Raw genomic sequence first — 17584 nt, 5'->3', positions numbered from 1 at the left:
TTAAGATCAATCTGTGCATTGTTTGAGACAATGTGGAAATCTCTTCTGAAACTGTATAGCATGTGATATATGAAGAGTTCAGATGCAAAAGCCTCTAAGTGCCATTTGAAATTTTCTTCTAAAATTATGATTTTTATCAAGCTTGTATATTTAAGTTCAGTGATTTCACTTAAATGGCAATGATAATTACCTATTAATTGTTATTTAAGTGGAATTACTGAACTTAAATATACAGGTTTGACAAAAATCATCATTAAAGAAGAAAATTTCAAATGGCATTTAGAGGCTTTTGCATCTGAACTCTTCATATATATATATATATATATATATATATATATATATATATATATATATATATATATAAAGATTTAATCTCCACCTTTGTTTTAAAAAATGTTTAAGAAATCGCATTTGTGATTTGTTGCACTCCTTTTTGAAAGGCTTGAAAGGCTAGTTTATAATTGGCCTATTTGCACAAGTTAAGATATCATGTTTACGAGTACCAGAACCGATAACTTTAGATTCCGTGAGATGAGTTCATACAAAAATAAGCCTGGAAAAGATCATTTTTAACCGAATGTATCCTGTGCATCCCATACCTTCAGAGCCTCAGGGAACAGAGCTCTACCTCAGAATTTAATTTAGCCCGAGCCGCAAAAACAAAACCAACACGGGCGATTATATACACAAGTATATTTTTAGTTGTGTTTGAACAGATCTGCTCCATTCCTGCTGGTTTCTCAAGTTTGTGTCCTGGAGGAAGGTAACACGAAATCAATTTGGCTTGATGCGCCGTCATAACAAACACAACCTTGTTTCTGTAAGTTTGCAAACGGACCCGGAGTCGGAGTGACCTCATGGCGGCACCTGCTGCCTTAAAGGAAATGCCACGACCTTTAGGGACCCCTGACCTTTTGTAGCTAACGTAAACTCATTACGCACCCCGATCCTGAGGGAGGTCGCTTCGGAGGCTCAGAGAAAGGGAACGCATCGCCTAATCGCCACTCTCCGCCCTTGATTCAGGGAACGTAATTGGGCGCCGTCCTCATTATCTCACACTTTCAAACGGGGCCGCCGCAAGGTGGGCGTGGAGACGGGCCCGACGGGGGTCTCGCATCCCATCCGAAAGGAAATCTCAACCCGCTCAAAAGCCGCCTTTGTCTCCCGTCACTTAGAAGCAATTACAGCCCGTCAAAATAGTTTTTTCCTGGGCCGCGGCGATGTGTTAATGGGCCCAGGGTTGGGTGTGAGGAGCAGCCGGGTCCGTACACACGGAACGGGGTTCAGAGGTTAATAGGGTCCCTATGATGTGGCAGATGAGCTTTCGGCAAGCTTTCCTCGCTGAGAACAATGAGGAGATAATGTGAGACAATTAGGCAGACAGCAACTCGCTCCGATTTGATCCCAGATAAAAGGCAGCGAGCCGACACCGAGCCGGGACATGCCTGTCCGATCGGGTGTAGCGAACATCTAACAGCAGGGAGTCATTTGAAGAGACCGTGAGGTTCACGTCAATCGGAGCTCAAGGCAATGCACGCTCGAGCACAACTGTGCGAGTTCACATGTGGAGGAAGCGCATTAGGCCAAAGTGAAATAAAAAACATTCATCGAAAGTCTCGAAAATGCGTTTAAGCTGCCCGACTTAGGATGCACCTGAAACACGGCTCACAACAATGTTCCCTTCATGGTTGTGGCTCGTATTTCAAAGCTGTGAAACTCACAGCATGAAGATTAATGTGGGACTGTATCCTCTATTGATTTAAGCTCCACCACATTAAGGAAAAACCTGGAACCTCTCAGAGATGAAAAGATTTCTGGCTGATGTTTACAGCCCGACTGGATGCGGTTTTCACATGCAAAATGAACACTTTATCAGATTTTCGAACATCGCGGCCCACTAATCACGCCGAGATTACATCGCTTCTGGTCCGAGCGTGGAGGCGAGTCACGGTTCGTGGGAAACGACTGTTTTTGTCGAGGGAGTGTGAGTATTAATCGTGTGTCCTCCACATAAATATGGTCTTAAAGTTCTGACTTTCTGAGGAAACGACCAGATCGGATTTGTTTAATCTGTGGCGACTGCGAGCGGAGATCAAGGCAAGTGACGACGCCCCTCAAAAGCAAACCTTCATTAGGCCGAAAACGGAAGTTACAGACGGGGTCGCCTGAGGTTAATGCCGATCCGAGTGTCCTGACAGCACATCTCCTGTGACGGGACAAGGTCACGCGTTTGCTTTCACTGGACCTAATGAGCTCGAGCAGATTTTGACTTTCTCTTCCCTTCTCTGCCGATCACAGGTCGACCCTTTTCCCGGGAGATGACATTCCCGCTTGTTTTTCGGCAAAGAGGCCTGGCGTATCACAGTGGGTGGGTTCAGCCCTCCAGCTCTGAAGTCATGCGAGGAAGAGGTGGAGGAGATGGGCGTAGATGCGACACGGGACGCTTTCATGACATCACGATGCTTGCGTGTTGCCCTGTTTAGTTTGATACTAAACATTGTTGTTACAGGATGTTCTGACTTCCAACCATGCAAGCCAGTTCTCATTATGTTTTATTTATGTCTCAGATGTTCTTTCTTAGAAACAAAAATAGATACAAATGAGTAATTTTTCTAACATACTTTGAAATCCCATTTCCATCACATAAATTAAACAAAATCATGCTGTGGTAAATCATAGTTATGACAACGTCCAAATTATGACATACATTTTTTCTATAATAAGTCAAAATTAAGTTCAAGTTAAATGAAGTTCACCTCATAATTATGTCTTGGCATATTACATTCTTGTTTTTTCTTAATTATGACTTTTAATGTTGTTTTTTACATTTTATCTCATAGTTATGACTTTAATGTCATAATCTGAATTTGTATCTCTTTTGAATTTAAATTTTTACAATTTTAACTTTTATGTCATAATTATATGACTTATTTGTTATAATTTGACTTTGATGTCATATTTTGAATTTTCATCTCTTTTGAATTTTAATTTTTAGAATTTTAATGTAGCTTTTTATGTCATAATGTTGACGTATATCATAATGGACTTTACCTCATATTTATGACTTAAGATGTTATAATTTTAACTTCTTGACATAATTATATGACTTTATGTCTTTTAATGTCATATTTTTTGGGCATTTTATTTCATAATTATGGCCTTTTATGTAACGATTCTCGTAATTATGGCTTGTTTTAAATGTCAAATAAGAAAAGGACTTTGTCAAAAGACTTTTTATGTCAAATTTATGATTTACCAAAGCGTGGCGATTTTCATATGTGGAGGAAAAGGACTTCCATAACAAAATCTGTTAAATGAATGCAGATGCAGATTATGAGCATTCGGTCTTGGTAATATTAATAAAGAAACATTTGGGTCCAGATTCAGATAAATCTGGTCATAGTTTAAGACTTTGTTGCGATCTCTTCTGAACCTCGAGCATGTGATATTTTTTAAATGATTTAATCTCCGCTTAATGGGTTTAGGAGAGTTGACGTAAACAGTGTTGTTACAGGATGTTCTGACTCTGAAAGGAAGACAAATGCAGGGCAGGCGGAGAAAAAAGATGGAGTCTGTTCTCCGCAAGCCATGCCAACACACCTGCTACTATTCACTTCAGAGGAAATGGACACTCGGTGGATGAGAGGCTGCTGGCCAGGGGACAAAAACCACCGCAGCTCCAAATTAGAAACAGGAAGAAATGCGGGTAACGCTCCGATTAAAACCGTCTTCCCCACATGGACTCAATATACTCGAGCCCAGCTCCCTCTCTGGAAACCCAAAACCCCACAGCACTATTTTATATCACAGTCAACAAACACGCTGTGTTGGAACGCCGATGGCATTGGCTTTCGCTGAGATGGTCGGCGATGTTTACTAACTCTGCAAATACTCCGCACTCGTATAGAGCGCTTCAGTCGAGCTGTATGATTAATGCTCTCCTGTGCCATGCGCAGCCTTTTCACTCTCATCTAAATATTTGGGGAAATGTTAGTTAAACTGTCTCGGAGACCGTTGCACAACCATTTTACTGTAAGAGTTATGGGATGTCCTGGTAAGATCTGCACTGAAGTGTCCTGCCTAAAACTAATGTCCTAAGACTCTTTTTGTTTAGTCAATCCTTATCAATGAAGAGGCCCTAAATTGGTAGGTAGGGTTGAGTCTCAAAATCTCAAAGAATTTATTAAATGATTACAGCGTCGTCGTTAATCTTTAATAGTTTCTATTTATTTATCAAACCATCCATCCATTCTCTGGGAGCCTACGTTGTGCTAATCATCTCCAAATTACGATTTATCGCATCTTCCCCCATCCTACATGTGGTGCACATTTACAGGATTCATTGTCCCTTTGTCATTTTTCTAAAAAAAAAAAAAAACGCCTTCGACAAACATGTTGGCTTCGTGTATTTCAAATCCGGCATATATACAAGATGGCTCAAGAAGAGCTTGGGAATGTGTTTGAGCGAGAGAGTGACCTAGAGAAAAAAAGAGAGAGCCAGTGCTTGGCCCTAACCAAACATTCCCGTTCTCTCACATCTGTACGGATATGCGATCTTTCAACTGTTCTGTCGAATAGATTCTGGTGTTCGGAATGTCCCGCACTGACTTTCCCACAGAAGACTATTAGTGCTGCGCTCGCTGTCAACAGGCGGCCGGCGGGGACAAATGGGGCGGAACCGAATGAAAGAGGAGACACAGAAAAAGCGATGCTCCGAAAGGATGAATTAGGGGGGAAATGAATGTTGAGATATGCCCATTACCCTTTTGCTTTCACCTTCGACCTTTGACCTGCTGATACTTTCCTCCTTTTCGCCTGACGATCTCTCTCCGGCATTTCCTGCCTTTCTTGCGAACATGGAGGTGTCAACTCGGAGACTTTGAGCCTAAGCACCATGCGTTGGAATGAATTATGCCGTTTTTCATCAGGAAGGTATGCCAAGAAAAGTAACGAAAGAACCAAGTGCCTTTAAAAATAAAGGTTCCAAAAGGGATGCCATAGAAGAAACGTTTGGGTTCCCCAAAGAACAGATCTTAAAATAACCTATTGAACGTTTTAAAGGGGTCATGAACTGGCTTTTTAAATTTTATTATATTGTTGTCTGAGGTCAACTTATGACGTTCGCTTGGTTTTTGCATTCAAAAACATCAAAATGAATAAGTAATAGGTGGTTTGCAGTCACGTGATTGTGTTGACGCGCGGAATGCAGATGGAGGGCAAGGAGTGAAGAGCGCAATGGAGGAAAATCCGTACTGTACTACTTTAGACGCTATTACAAGAGAAATATATAAACAGAAAATCAAAACTTATGTTCGACGTGATCCGTTATGAAGAGGACCGATTTTCAACTGAATTGAGAGATTTGCCTGCCATAGAGGCTGTAGATTTCAGCAACTAACTCGTCTTACAGTCTCAGACATACTTTGACTTTACAAAGTTCGGAAACTGGTACGTTACACAAACAGCCACATAAGTGTATTTAATTATAAGCCACATAAATAATGTATTAACTCACATTTGACGAAGTGATCACTGCGCACTAGGGCTGGGGTAAACGATTATTAACTAAACGATTAGTTGGGCGATTATTTTATCGATTAGTCGACTAATCTAATGACTAATTGGACGACTAATATAAAGAATATTTTTTTCTGCTGCTCAATTAATAAAAAAACAATATCTCAAATAAACACTCGCATACTGAATCAAGATACTATAAGCAGGCTAACGTTAGTCTAATGTTATGTATTTGAACACCATCATTATAACTACAACCGCCAAAACCGTGTTATTAAAATATTTTTTAAAAACATTTTTTATCATAGAGAATGTTTAAATATTAATATCAGCTGAGGAGGGAAACGGAGGCAGAGTTAGTGGTGCGATCGGAGGCTGCTACTACTGGATATGAATCGGGAGAGGTTTGTGCACCTACTGATCAGAGCGCGTGCTGACACGGAGTAAAGCCTTGTTTACTCGACACGTCCGCACGAGCGCGAATGTGCGCACGGCAAAAATGACGCGTTGGGTGCGCAAGACCAGGAAGACTGTGGCTGGCTGTGTGTACGCCTTTTTTTGTAACAGCAAGCGCGGCGTACCGTCCGGGAACGACTTCAAGCCGAATCTGCCCGAGCTTGTACGTCTCACCACACCGGCACCCAGTTTGCGCATCTAAATTGCAATTTTCTTTTCTTAAGGGTTTGTTTACTGTGTGTGATTCATTTAATGGATAGCACATTCACTTCAAGTTGTCTTCGTCCTCTATTCTGAAATGTTTCGGTCTCCCACGTGTGTGTGGCAAGCTACGCCGGGAACATGCAAAAAATAAAGAAAGAAAGAAGCGTCGACGCAAAAATATGACGTCGACGCAATTTTGACGTTGAACAATCGACGTCATCGACGCGCCGCTACAGCACTACTGCGCACACTAGAGGTGTGCGATACCGCTAGATTTGGTATCGATCCGATACCAAGTAAATACAGGGCCAGCAGTGGCGGCTGGTGAAAAATATTGGAGGGGGGGCTGAATAAGAGGGGGGTCTGGGGGTCCCCCCCCCAGAAAATTTTGAATTTAGTAGATGTGATTTCCTGCATTCTGGTGCATTTTTGGCCTTAGGCCATGCCCTTACCTATACCAATAAAATAACTTAAACCAGTCAATACCAATGGTCAAATAATACAATAATAATAATAACAGTTTGACAGTTACTGATAATGAACAAGTTGTTTATTATGCTCTGTGTGCTGACAAAAAAAGTGCAAACGCATAATATTGATAAATTATAATATAGGTAATACAAAAAATAATAGATAATACAACAATCAAGTTTAATCAATCCCCAGCTGTAGATTACATATTTTTGACAAATTGACAATTGGATAATGGATAACAATGTGTTGATACTAGAGAAAGAGAGAGAGAAAAGGCTGTGAAAGAGAGGGTGGGACAACATTCTTGCGGGTAACACCCAAGTATGAGAAGAAAGTTGATTTTAACTAGTATGAAACACACAGTAATCTAGCTCAGAACTTAAAAACATCAAAAACAAAGCAAACACACAGGTATTAATATTCCTATAACTATTTTAATATCAAATGTGTGTGAAACAGTGTTTATGTGTGTGTGTGTGAGTGAGTGAGTGACAGAGACAGACAGGTCAATTCCCACGACTTACTTTACATTATTTCCACTCGACGTCACTGACGCTGCCATTCTGCTCTCATCTGAGGTAAAAAAATGTCCCGTGGTGCGCGTGCACGGTGCACTCCCCTAATCTGATACTGTGGGCGATATTTTCAGCGCCCCAAACCATAAAATTTGACGACGCTGATTGGCGAAATATAAACTTTTTTGCATAGCAACCGGGGAACTATTGGCTTAAATTCCAGTACTGTGGGGCTGAGCGAACAGGCGCCCTGAGAAGACAGCCTATTGGCTATACTACTACACCAACATGATAAAAGTAACGAAAGTGAATGCAAATATCATTCTGGTGAGTTCAAAACACTTTTCAAAGTAAAACCATTATTAGCATATAATTAACATTGATTATTTTTCAAAATGATAAATTATAATATATATTAAAAAAACAGACAGACAGGTCGGAGGGAGGGCGGCGCCCCAGCGCCCTCTATGGGCGAGCCGCCCCTGAGGGCCAGTATCGCCGATACCGATACTTTTTAATAATTAAAGTCCCCGTGAACCGGAAGTTGCAAACGATTTTTCAAACGAGTATGTACTTGTTGCACATGCAAAGAGCTTTACTCTTGGTAATAAATCAGTTTTTGACTGTATAATGCGCTGATGCAGTCACCGATGGGGTGGGCTGAAGAAAAGCACTGCCACTCGTCTCCGCTTTATGATCTTATGGCCAGATGTTTATGTTCCATAGGCTGGAGTGGAAAGCTGCCATGACATCAGCCAGAGGACAGCGGGATTCTGGGCCTGGGACAGGAAGTGACTCACGGGAAGTGAGCTGAGGTGAGGCAGGCAGAAGGCAATCCATCTCTTCTGGACACACACACACACACACATACTGGTTAAGTCTACCTCATCGCAGCCACATGTAATGTAAGAGGCAGTCGCATACAAACATTTTATGAGCTTAAGCCGATGGAGATGCCATGCGTCAAACAATCTTTGCAATCACACTCAAGTCAAGTCACCTTTATTTATGTTGTGCTTTACACAATACAGATTGTTTCGAAAATGATGCATTTCGGCTGTTGTTCAGCTGAAGTCAGCTCAGTGTTGATTCAGTTCTGTTGAAAAGATCATTAATTTATTACTAAATTAGTTCAGTTTGTCTATAAAGCAGTTCGTCCAGCTCAGGTCAGTTCTCATACACAGCGTTAGTACAGTCAGAACAATAATATTGTTGAATATTAGGTTTCACCGACTGCCAGCCTAGGTGACAGTGGCAAGGAACCCACTCAAAAGTATTTAGTCCTTAATTTAAGATTTGGTGATTTGGATTACACAGTTTTAACAAAAACTTATCATATGCATATGTCAGTCAGAAAGGAATTAGATTTCTGTTTAGTACTAATACACTTAATGTATTTTAAATGCAAAAGAACCAGGTCTAAATATTTATCATTAATAAATCCAATCGTAGATTTGAACTAGATAAATATTGCTTGTTCAGTCTTGCCGTATATTTTTAGCATGTTAATGCATTCTAACTGAATGAATTGAATTGATTTCACAATGAACAAATTGATGTTCGTTCAAAGCTATTTGAGTAAATGCATTTTGAAATAGATGCGAATACTTGATAACAAACTTGCCTGTTTCTTCCATGTGCTGTGAAAAATATGCATCACATTAGTAATTAGGGGCCAAGCCCCGAAGGGGATAGCCCCTATTGTATCTGTTAGTTTTCTTATTATTATTATTAGGGGCCAAGCCCCGAAGGGGATAGCCCCTATTGTATCTGTTAGTTTTTAGGGGCCAAGCACCGAAGGTGCAGAGGCACCTATTGTATCTGTTGGTTTTATTATTATTATTATTATTATTATTATTATTCTTCCCGGTGGAAGTCTATGGCAGCCCTATGAACTGTAAGTAGGAAAATGATGAAATTTGGCACACTTATAGAGATCATCATGAAAAGTAATTGAGCCAAATTTTGAGTCTCTAGCCCCAACTCTATAGCGCCACCACCAGTTCAAAATTTCAACATTAAAATCGTTGTAACTTTTGAACCCTTTGGTCTAGAGACATGAAACATAGTACACTTGATTCCACTCATCATGCTGATCACAACCAATGTCATACATTAAGACTCCGCCCATTACAGTAGACGCCATTTTGAAAAGTACAGTATTCAGTTTTTTTGCTACTCCTCCTTCAAAATTTGTTCAATTTTGTCCAATATTTGGTCAAATGATATTTAGACTTAGCCGCACAGAAATGACTGAACAGATTTTTTTTAGTTGTCTCTCTTCAAAAGTTATGGTGTCGCAAACTTAGTGAGGTCCACCCAAAATTGGCTAAGAGGCTGTATCTCGGCCAAAGTTTGATCAATCGAAACAGAAATCGATACACTTTATCAGAAGCATGTTCTGAGGTGTCATACCAAAGTTGGGAATAGCGCCACCTAGGGGTCATGAGATATGCAAAATTGCTATTTTGGCCTATAACTTTTGAACAGTTTTTCAGAAAATCATAAATGTGGTATCTATGGATTCCTTGGATCATGCCGAATCCGTGGATATCAATTTTGCCATTATGGGATGTACCTCGTGTCCGCCATTTTGAATTTTGTCATAATTTGCAATATCTTTAAAACTTTTTAAAATTTCTTCACCAAATTTGGTATGGATCATCATTAGCATGGCCCAAAGGTACATGAGAAGTTTGATGACAGCGCCACCTAGTGTTACAAAGTTATAAGGTTTTTTGTAAAAACGCTTATAACTTTTGCAAATATAGTTCAAAATTTAATTTCTTTATATCAATATGTTCCTTGGCTTATACCGATTCTAACGATGTCTCATTTTTCATTTTCCAACAAAGTGACTGTCCGCCATATTGGAGCAAATGAAAAACCATTTTTTCGCTACTCCTCCTTCAGATCTTGCTCAAATTTTTCCAAAATTTGGTCAGATGATCTTTGGACCGAGCCGCACAGAAATGACTGAACAGATTTTTGATATTCATTACCGTTTTTGAGATATTCATCTCCAAAATTGACCTAGCCTGTGTTTGTTGCCTTATGCTAGTTAGCTTAGCATAATAATTGTTCAGCATGCTAACCAGGTGCCATTCTTTTTAATGGGGCTCTTCAGCTAACATGATGACCATAAGCTATATTAGCATTGAGCTAGCTTAGCATGCTAATCACGTTAACATGCTTTTGTGCGTTTATTCTTATACTGAAGCCTCTCCTCTGCAGTTTTGTAATTTATATCCTATGAGTGGCGCAAGCTGCTAAACCACGTGTCACGAATCCCGAACCATTGCGGTCGTGGGTTCGAATCCCGTGTGGCACATGCCCAGACCGCAAGAGGTACTGTGGCCTTAAGTGGTGGAAAAGTCGTTTCAGTTCTACACATGGTGTCTGTCTGAGAAAGAACATGTGCTTGTTGTACTTGTTCTGCTTGTGGTCCCTTTCAGGGCTTGGCCCCGCAAAGGCTGCTTGCAGCTTTAATCTTATTATTATTATTCTTCTTCCGCCAATGTAAGTCTATGGCAGCCCTATGAACCGTACATAGGAAAATGATGAAATTTGGCACACTTGTAGTGATGGTAATTATTAGTAATTGGTCCAATTTTTGACCCTCTGGGACCAACTCTATAGCGCCACCACCAGTTCAAAAATTCAACATTGAAATGGTTATAACTTTTGAACCCTTTGCTCTAGAGACATGAAACTTAGTACACCTGATTCCTCTCATCATGCTGATCACAACCAATACCTTACATTAAGACCCCGCCCATTACAGTAGAGGCCATTTTGAAATGTACAGTATTCAGTTTTTTCCCTACTCCTCCTTCAAATTTTGTCCAATTCTGTCCAAAATTTGCTCAAATGATCTTCGGACTGAGCCGCACAGAAATGACTGAACAGATTTTTTTTATTCATCTTTGTTCAAAAGTTATGGTGTCGCAAACTTAACGATGTCCACCCAAAATTGGCTAAGAGGCTGTATCTCGGCCAAAATTGAATCAATCGAAACGAAAATTGGTACGCTTCATCGGAAGCATGTTCTGAGGATCCATACCAAAGTTGGGAATAGCGCCACCTACGGGTCATGAGATATGAAAAATTGCTATTTTGGCCAATAACTTTTGAACAGTTTTTCAGAAAATCATAAATGTGGTATCTATGGATTCTTTGGATCATGCCGAATCCGTGGATATCGATTTTGCCATGATGGGCTATACCTCGTGTCCGCCATTTTGAATTTTGTCATAATTTGCAATATCTTTAAACCTCTTTGAAATTTCTTGACCAAATTGGGCATGAATCATCATTAGCATGCCCTGAAGGTACATGAGAAGTTTTATCACAGCGCCACCTAGTGTTCCCAAGTTATAAGGTTTTTTGTAAAGATGCTTATAACTTTTGCAAATATTGTTCAAAATGTAATTTCTTCATATCAATATGTTCCTTGGCTTATAACGATTCCACCGATGTCTCATTTGTCATTTTCCAACAATGTGACTGTCCGCCATATTGGAGCAAATGAAAAACCATTTTTTCGCTACTCCTCCTGCAAATCTTGCTCGAATTTGTTTAAAATTTTGTCAGATAATCTTTGGACCGAGCCGCACAGAAATGACTGAACAGATTTTTGATATTCGCTATCGTTTGAGAGATATTTGCCTCCAAAGTTGACCTAGCCTGTGTTTGTTGACTTATGCTAGTTAGCTTAGCATAATAATTGTTTAGCATGCTAACCAGGTGCAATTCTTTTGAATGCGGCTCTTCAGCTATCAGGATAACCATTAGCTACGTTAGCATTTAGCTAGCTTAGCATGCTAATTGCGTTAACATGATTTTGTGTGCTTATTCTTATACTGAAGGCTCTCCTCTGCAGCTCAGTTATTTGCGTCTTCTGTGTGGCGCAAGCTGCTAAACCACGTGTCACGAATCCCGAACCATTGCGGTCGTGGGTTCGAATCCCGTGTGGCACATGCCCAGACCGCAAGAGGTACTGTGGCCATAAGTGGTGGAAAAGTTGTTTCAGTTCTAGACATGGTGTCTGTCTGAGAAAGGACTTCCAAAAATATAACATGCAGCAAATTTATATATTAAAAAAATCTTAATTTTGAGGTTATTTTCACATGTACTACTGACCCAACAGTTTTTTTTTTTAAATGTCGGAGTTGCTGCTGCTTCCGGGCTTGGCCCCTGCATTGCTGCTTGCAGCTATATTTATTATTATTATTATTATTCCGTAAATGGAAGTCTATGGCAGCCCTATGAACCGTAAGTAGGAAAATGTTGAAATTTGGCACACTTGTAGTGATGGTAATTATTAGTAATTGGTCCAATTTTTGACCCTCTAGGACCAACTCTATAGCGCCACCACCAGTTCAAAAATGCAACATTGAAATGGTTATAACTTTTGAACCCTTTGCTGTAGAGACATGAAACTTAGTACACCTGATTCCTCTCATCATGCTGATCACAAACAATACCTTACATTAAGACCCCGCCCATTACAGTAGAGGCCATTTTGAAATGTACAGTATTCAGTTTTTTCCCTACTCCTCCTTCAAATTTTGTCCAATTCTGTCCAAAATTTGCTCAAATGATCTTCGGACTGAGCCGCACAGAAATGACTGAACCGATTTTTTTTATTCATCTTTGTTCAAAAGTTATGGTGTCGCAAACTTAACGAGGTCCACCCAAAATTGGCTAAGAGGCTGTATCTCGGCCAAAATTGAATCAATCGAAACGAAAATTGGTACGTTTCATCGGAAGCATGTTCTGAGGATCCATACCAAAGTTGGGAATAGCACCACCTACGGGTCATGAGATATGCAAAATTGCTATTTTGGCCAATAACTTTTGAACAGTTTTTCAGAAAATCATAAATGTGGTATCTATGGATTCCTTGGATCATGCCGAATCCGTGGATATCGATTTTGACATGATGGGCTGTACCTCGTGTCCGCCATTTTGAATTTTGTCATAATTTGCAATATCTTTAAACCTCTTTGAAATTTCTTGACCAAATTTGGCATGGATCATCATTAGCATGCCTTGAAGGTACATGAGAAGTTTTATCACAGCGCCACCTAGTGTTCCAAAGTTATAAGGTTTTTTGTAAAGACGCTTATAACTTTTGCAAATATTGTTCAAAATGTAATTTCTTCATGTCAATATGTTCCTTGGCTTATAACAATTCCACCGATGTCTCATTTTTCATTTTCCAACAATGTGACTGTCCGCCATATTGGAGCAAATGAAAAAACATTTTTTCGCTACTCCTCCTTCAAATCTTGCTCGAATTTGTCCAAAATTTGGTCACATAATCTTTGGACCGAGCCGCACAGAAATGACTGAACCGATTTTTGATATTCGCTATCGTTTGAGAGATATTTGTCTCCAAAGTTGACCTAGCCTGTGTTAGTTACCTTATGCTAGTTAGCTTAGCATAATAATTGTTTAGCATGCTAACCAGGTGCAATTCTTTTGAATGCGGCTCTTCAGCTATCAGGATAACCATAAGCTACGTTAGCATTGAGCTAGCTTAGCATGCTAATCGCGTTAACATGATTTTGTGTGCTTATTCTTATACTGAAGCCTCTCCTCTGCAGCTCTATCATTTGCGTCTTCTGTGTGGCGCAAGCTGCTAAACCACGTGTCACGAATCCCGAACCATTGCGGTCGTGGGTTCGAATCCTGTGTGGCACATGCCCAGACCGCAAGAGGTACTGTGGCCTTAAGTGGTGGAAAAGTTGTTTCAGTTCTAGACATGGTGTCTGTCTGAGAAAGGACTTCCAAAAATATAACATGCAGCAAATTTATATATTAAAAAAATCTTAATTTTGAGGTTATTTTCACTTGTACTACTGACCCAACAGTTTTTTTTTTCAAATGTCGGAGTTGCTGCTGCTTCCGGGCTTGGCCCCTGCATTGCTGCTTGCAGCTATATTTCGTTAATTAAATCTGTGTTGTCCAAACAATTCAAATCGTGCATTTTTTATAGGCCTAGATATTTTTGGAGTGCAGAATTGAATCGTGAACGCAAATGCAAGTCCGTATCGATGCAATTAAAAATTTACAGTCACCCATTTCTCGCACACATATACACTGTAAAAAAATATTGTTGGTTTAACTTAAAGTAAGTAACCTGGTTGCCTTAAAATTTTAAGTTCATTGAACTGGTGGAAAAAGTGAGTTAATACAATGAAGGAGAATGATTTAATCATCAGAAACTCAAAATTATATGTTATCTGAACTAAATAAATTATTTAAGTTGATTTGACAAAAGAAAAAAATGTTGTGATTACTACACTGTAAAAAATATTGTTGGTTTAACTTAAAAAAAGTCAGTAACCTGGGTTGCCTTAAAATTTTAAGTTGATTGAACTGAAAAAAGTGAGTTAATACAATGAAGGAGAATGATTTAATCATCAGAAACTCAAAATTATATGTTATCTCAACTAAATAAATTATTATAAAGTTGATTTGACAAAAGAACATATTTTGTGATAACAAATCTTGAAAATATTTTTTTACAGTGTAGTATTTACCGCTCAAGTTACTCATTTCCATCCAGTCAACTTCCAGATGACGTTCCAACAAGAAGCGTCATTCTAATTGGTTGGTATGGCATGACATTACTCATTTTGTGAAGTGCTTGGTACACTTGGGCTCAAACTGATCAACACTGACTGGTGCCATGAATCAGGCTGGGCTGGGATGCCTTGTGTCCCTGACCAGCACTGCCTGGTGCTTCATATGTAGCCTGTTACACTAATGGGAAACGTGTGAGGTGGGAACTAACGCCATACCACCCAGGGTGGCGAACCTTACCCGCCCTCGACCGGCTCCAAGGCCCCGCAGCTGGCTGCAACCCCAAGTTAATCCATTCTAAGCGGCAGGTTCAAGACTAGGCTTTTGCCGTTAGGCCACCAACGGCGAGGTGTGTGTGTGTCCTTAGCCGGACTTTTTCAACACAAACCAGCCTGATTAGCCCGAGTATACACTGAACGCGTTTACTTTTGAGAGAGAATCAACATGACATTGATACAGTCCTTGAACGTAACTCATTTGCAGCGAAAAACCGGAGCAGATGTATTCAAAAAAGTCTTCAAAAACATTTTTTCTTCCCCCAACAATATAGTGTATTGTATATCAGCTTCTCAGAGCATTCCACATGTACGGTGAATCAGCTGGGTTTGGAGCCGCAGGAGAAGTTAATGTGAAAGATCAATGCCATCTGCTGCCGGGATCCTTCAGGATACTGACATCTGGGGTGGAATGGGGATTGCAAGTGTACAGTGAACTATAGGGTTGCTTTAGTAATCTTGTTATCCGTCAAGCTTTAGCATTTGCAGGTGAGCTATTAATGTGTTTCTGATTTGTAAGCACATCGAATGTTTTCAATCTTTCGCTGTTTTTTCTCTGGGTCCATTTCAGATACAAGGTGCCTGTTGTTTGGCGCGGTGTGCAATTATTCTTTCCAAGGTGCCTCAGACGTATTAAGAATTGTGCGAAAAAAAAGAGTCCCTGGTCACATTTCACCCTAAAATCAGAGGGAAAACTGTGTAGTTTGTTTATTTTAATAATAGTACACATTAGTTTGTGTGTTCTTCAGTATTGGTTTAATTAGATAGAAATAGGCTTTATGTCGTGCGTCACGTGACCAAACCGGAAAACAGGTCTCATCGCACTGAACTACGACTACGATATCTATGGATTTTTAAGGTAATCAGCTAACATAACTAGTTCACTTTGTTATTGGCGTTTTATTCCATTTAAATATCTAAACGTCACTGTTTAAAAACGTTTAAATATCAATCTGCACATGTGAGGGATATTGGTTATGCTAATCTTTGCTCGCTCCTTTTAAGTTATCTTGAGTAAAACCGCAAAAAATTTCATGAAGCACATACAAAAGACCTGGACCGGAAGCGATGCGACCTGTTTTACAGAGAATGCGGAAGTAAGTTGTGCATAAAGCCTATTGTTATTTTTGCTTTATATATTATTGTAAAAAAAATATTGTTGGTTTAATGTAAAAAATGAAGTAACCTGGGTGCCTTAAAAATTTAAGTTCATTGAAATGGAAAAATGTAGTTAATACAATGAAGGAGATTGATTTAATCCATCAGAAACTCAAAATATTATGTTATCTGAACCACATAAATTATTTAAGTCGATTTGACAAAAGAAAAAATGTGATTACATATCACAAACGTATATTTTTTTACAGTGCTTATGCTCAACAAACTTGTGTGCGAGAAAGATTTATTTTTTTATCAAAGTTAAAACAAACAAAAAAAAACAGTTGTGCTTCTTAAAATTTTGGTGGGAGTTGACGTACATATTTTCCAGGATTCTTTGATTAATTTATTTGAAATAGAATTACTTTTGTAACAATGTCAAAATCTTTCCCGTCACTTTTGATCAATTTAATACATCCTTTCTGAGTAAAGGTATTCATTTCTTAAAAAAAAAAAAAATCATGACAGTGTGTAGCTATAATATAAATAAATATTTTTAGAAATATAGAAAATATAGCCTTTTTCTTATAAGAAATTACTTTTTATATTTTTATGTTTTATATTAAAAAACGAAATTTGTTATATCTTTCTTTTTTCCTCTTGATTTTGGGATGAAATGACCTGGAAGTATCTTCGTGAGATTCACTTGAACGTGTCCATTAGTTGAGCCATCCAAACAAGACCTTACCTAAGTGCACGCATCTCCAGAATTCTTGTAAAGATAGAGAACAGATAGACCACCAACTGCGTTTAGCGCTGCGCTGCAGCTGCCCTTCAGAAACAAACACCCCAAATATCTCCTTTGACCATCTGTTTACATGCTTGCTCACTAGAGTGTTCCAAACTGAAACATCCTCCACGCAAAGCTTTTATGAGAAACATCAAAATGCTTTCATACACCAAGTCACTGTACTGCCATGGTTACCATCAGCCAATAAATGTCAAGAAAAATGACCAAAGTTTACTACACAGAGTCTCTGGGGAACATGAGCGATGTGGTTTACTGTGAGGGGAAAGAGGCCTGCGTCCCAACAACAAATAGTTGAAGGTATGAGTCGTAGTGCGCTGGCACTGAATCAGAGCAAACAGTGGATCTGACATGAGGCCACGAGAGGGTTCTGACTCACTCGGTCTGAGGCACCTGCTCTGTGGGTGTGTTTGTGTGTGTTCATGTGTTTGCTTGTGGGTTTGTGTTGGTGCAAAAAGAAATGGCTGGACTCTACTGAGTGGATGCCTTGGCGATTAGTGTGCACAACCAATGGTGCATGGGTTTGGGGACATACAAAAAACAACAATTTAAGTGCATTCTAAGACACAAACACATTTTTGTGCATTTGATTTCCTGCCACACTGTAAACACTGTGTTCTTTCCCGAAGTTGTAAATAAAACAA

General features: G+C 39.4%; 2 long non-coding RNA genes across 2 annotated transcripts in view; one reads left to right on the top strand and one right to left on the bottom strand.

The window, feature by feature from the left end:
- LOC148976872 (uncharacterized) overlaps positions 1-5482 on the top strand; it is a 43394-nt gene extending 37912 nt beyond the window's left edge. Inside the window, exons 4-5 of the long non-coding RNA XR_016146072.1 lie at positions 2299-2368; positions 3515-5482. This is a non-coding gene — a long non-coding RNA (uncharacterized LOC148976872). The remainder of the gene's footprint in view (positions 1-2298; positions 2369-3514) is intronic.
- A 2388-nt stretch (positions 5483-7870) lies between these two features.
- Positions 7871-17197, bottom strand: LOC148976871 (uncharacterized). Its single transcript, XR_016146071.1, has 3 exons — positions 16881-17197; positions 15000-15711; positions 7871-8011 (listed from the first exon to the last, which is right to left on the bottom strand). It is a non-coding gene; the product is annotated as an uncharacterized LOC148976871 (long non-coding RNA).
- Between the last annotated feature and the right edge of the window lie 387 nt (positions 17198-17584).

Source organism: Pimephales promelas, chromosome 13 (genome assembly GCF_988280905.1).
Source record: "Pimephales promelas chromosome 13, fPimPro1.hap1.1, whole genome shotgun sequence".
NCBI classification, from domain to species: Eukaryota; Metazoa; Chordata; class Actinopteri; order Cypriniformes; family Leuciscidae; genus Pimephales; species Pimephales promelas.
This window is presented reverse-complemented; position numbering and strand designations above follow the sequence as displayed.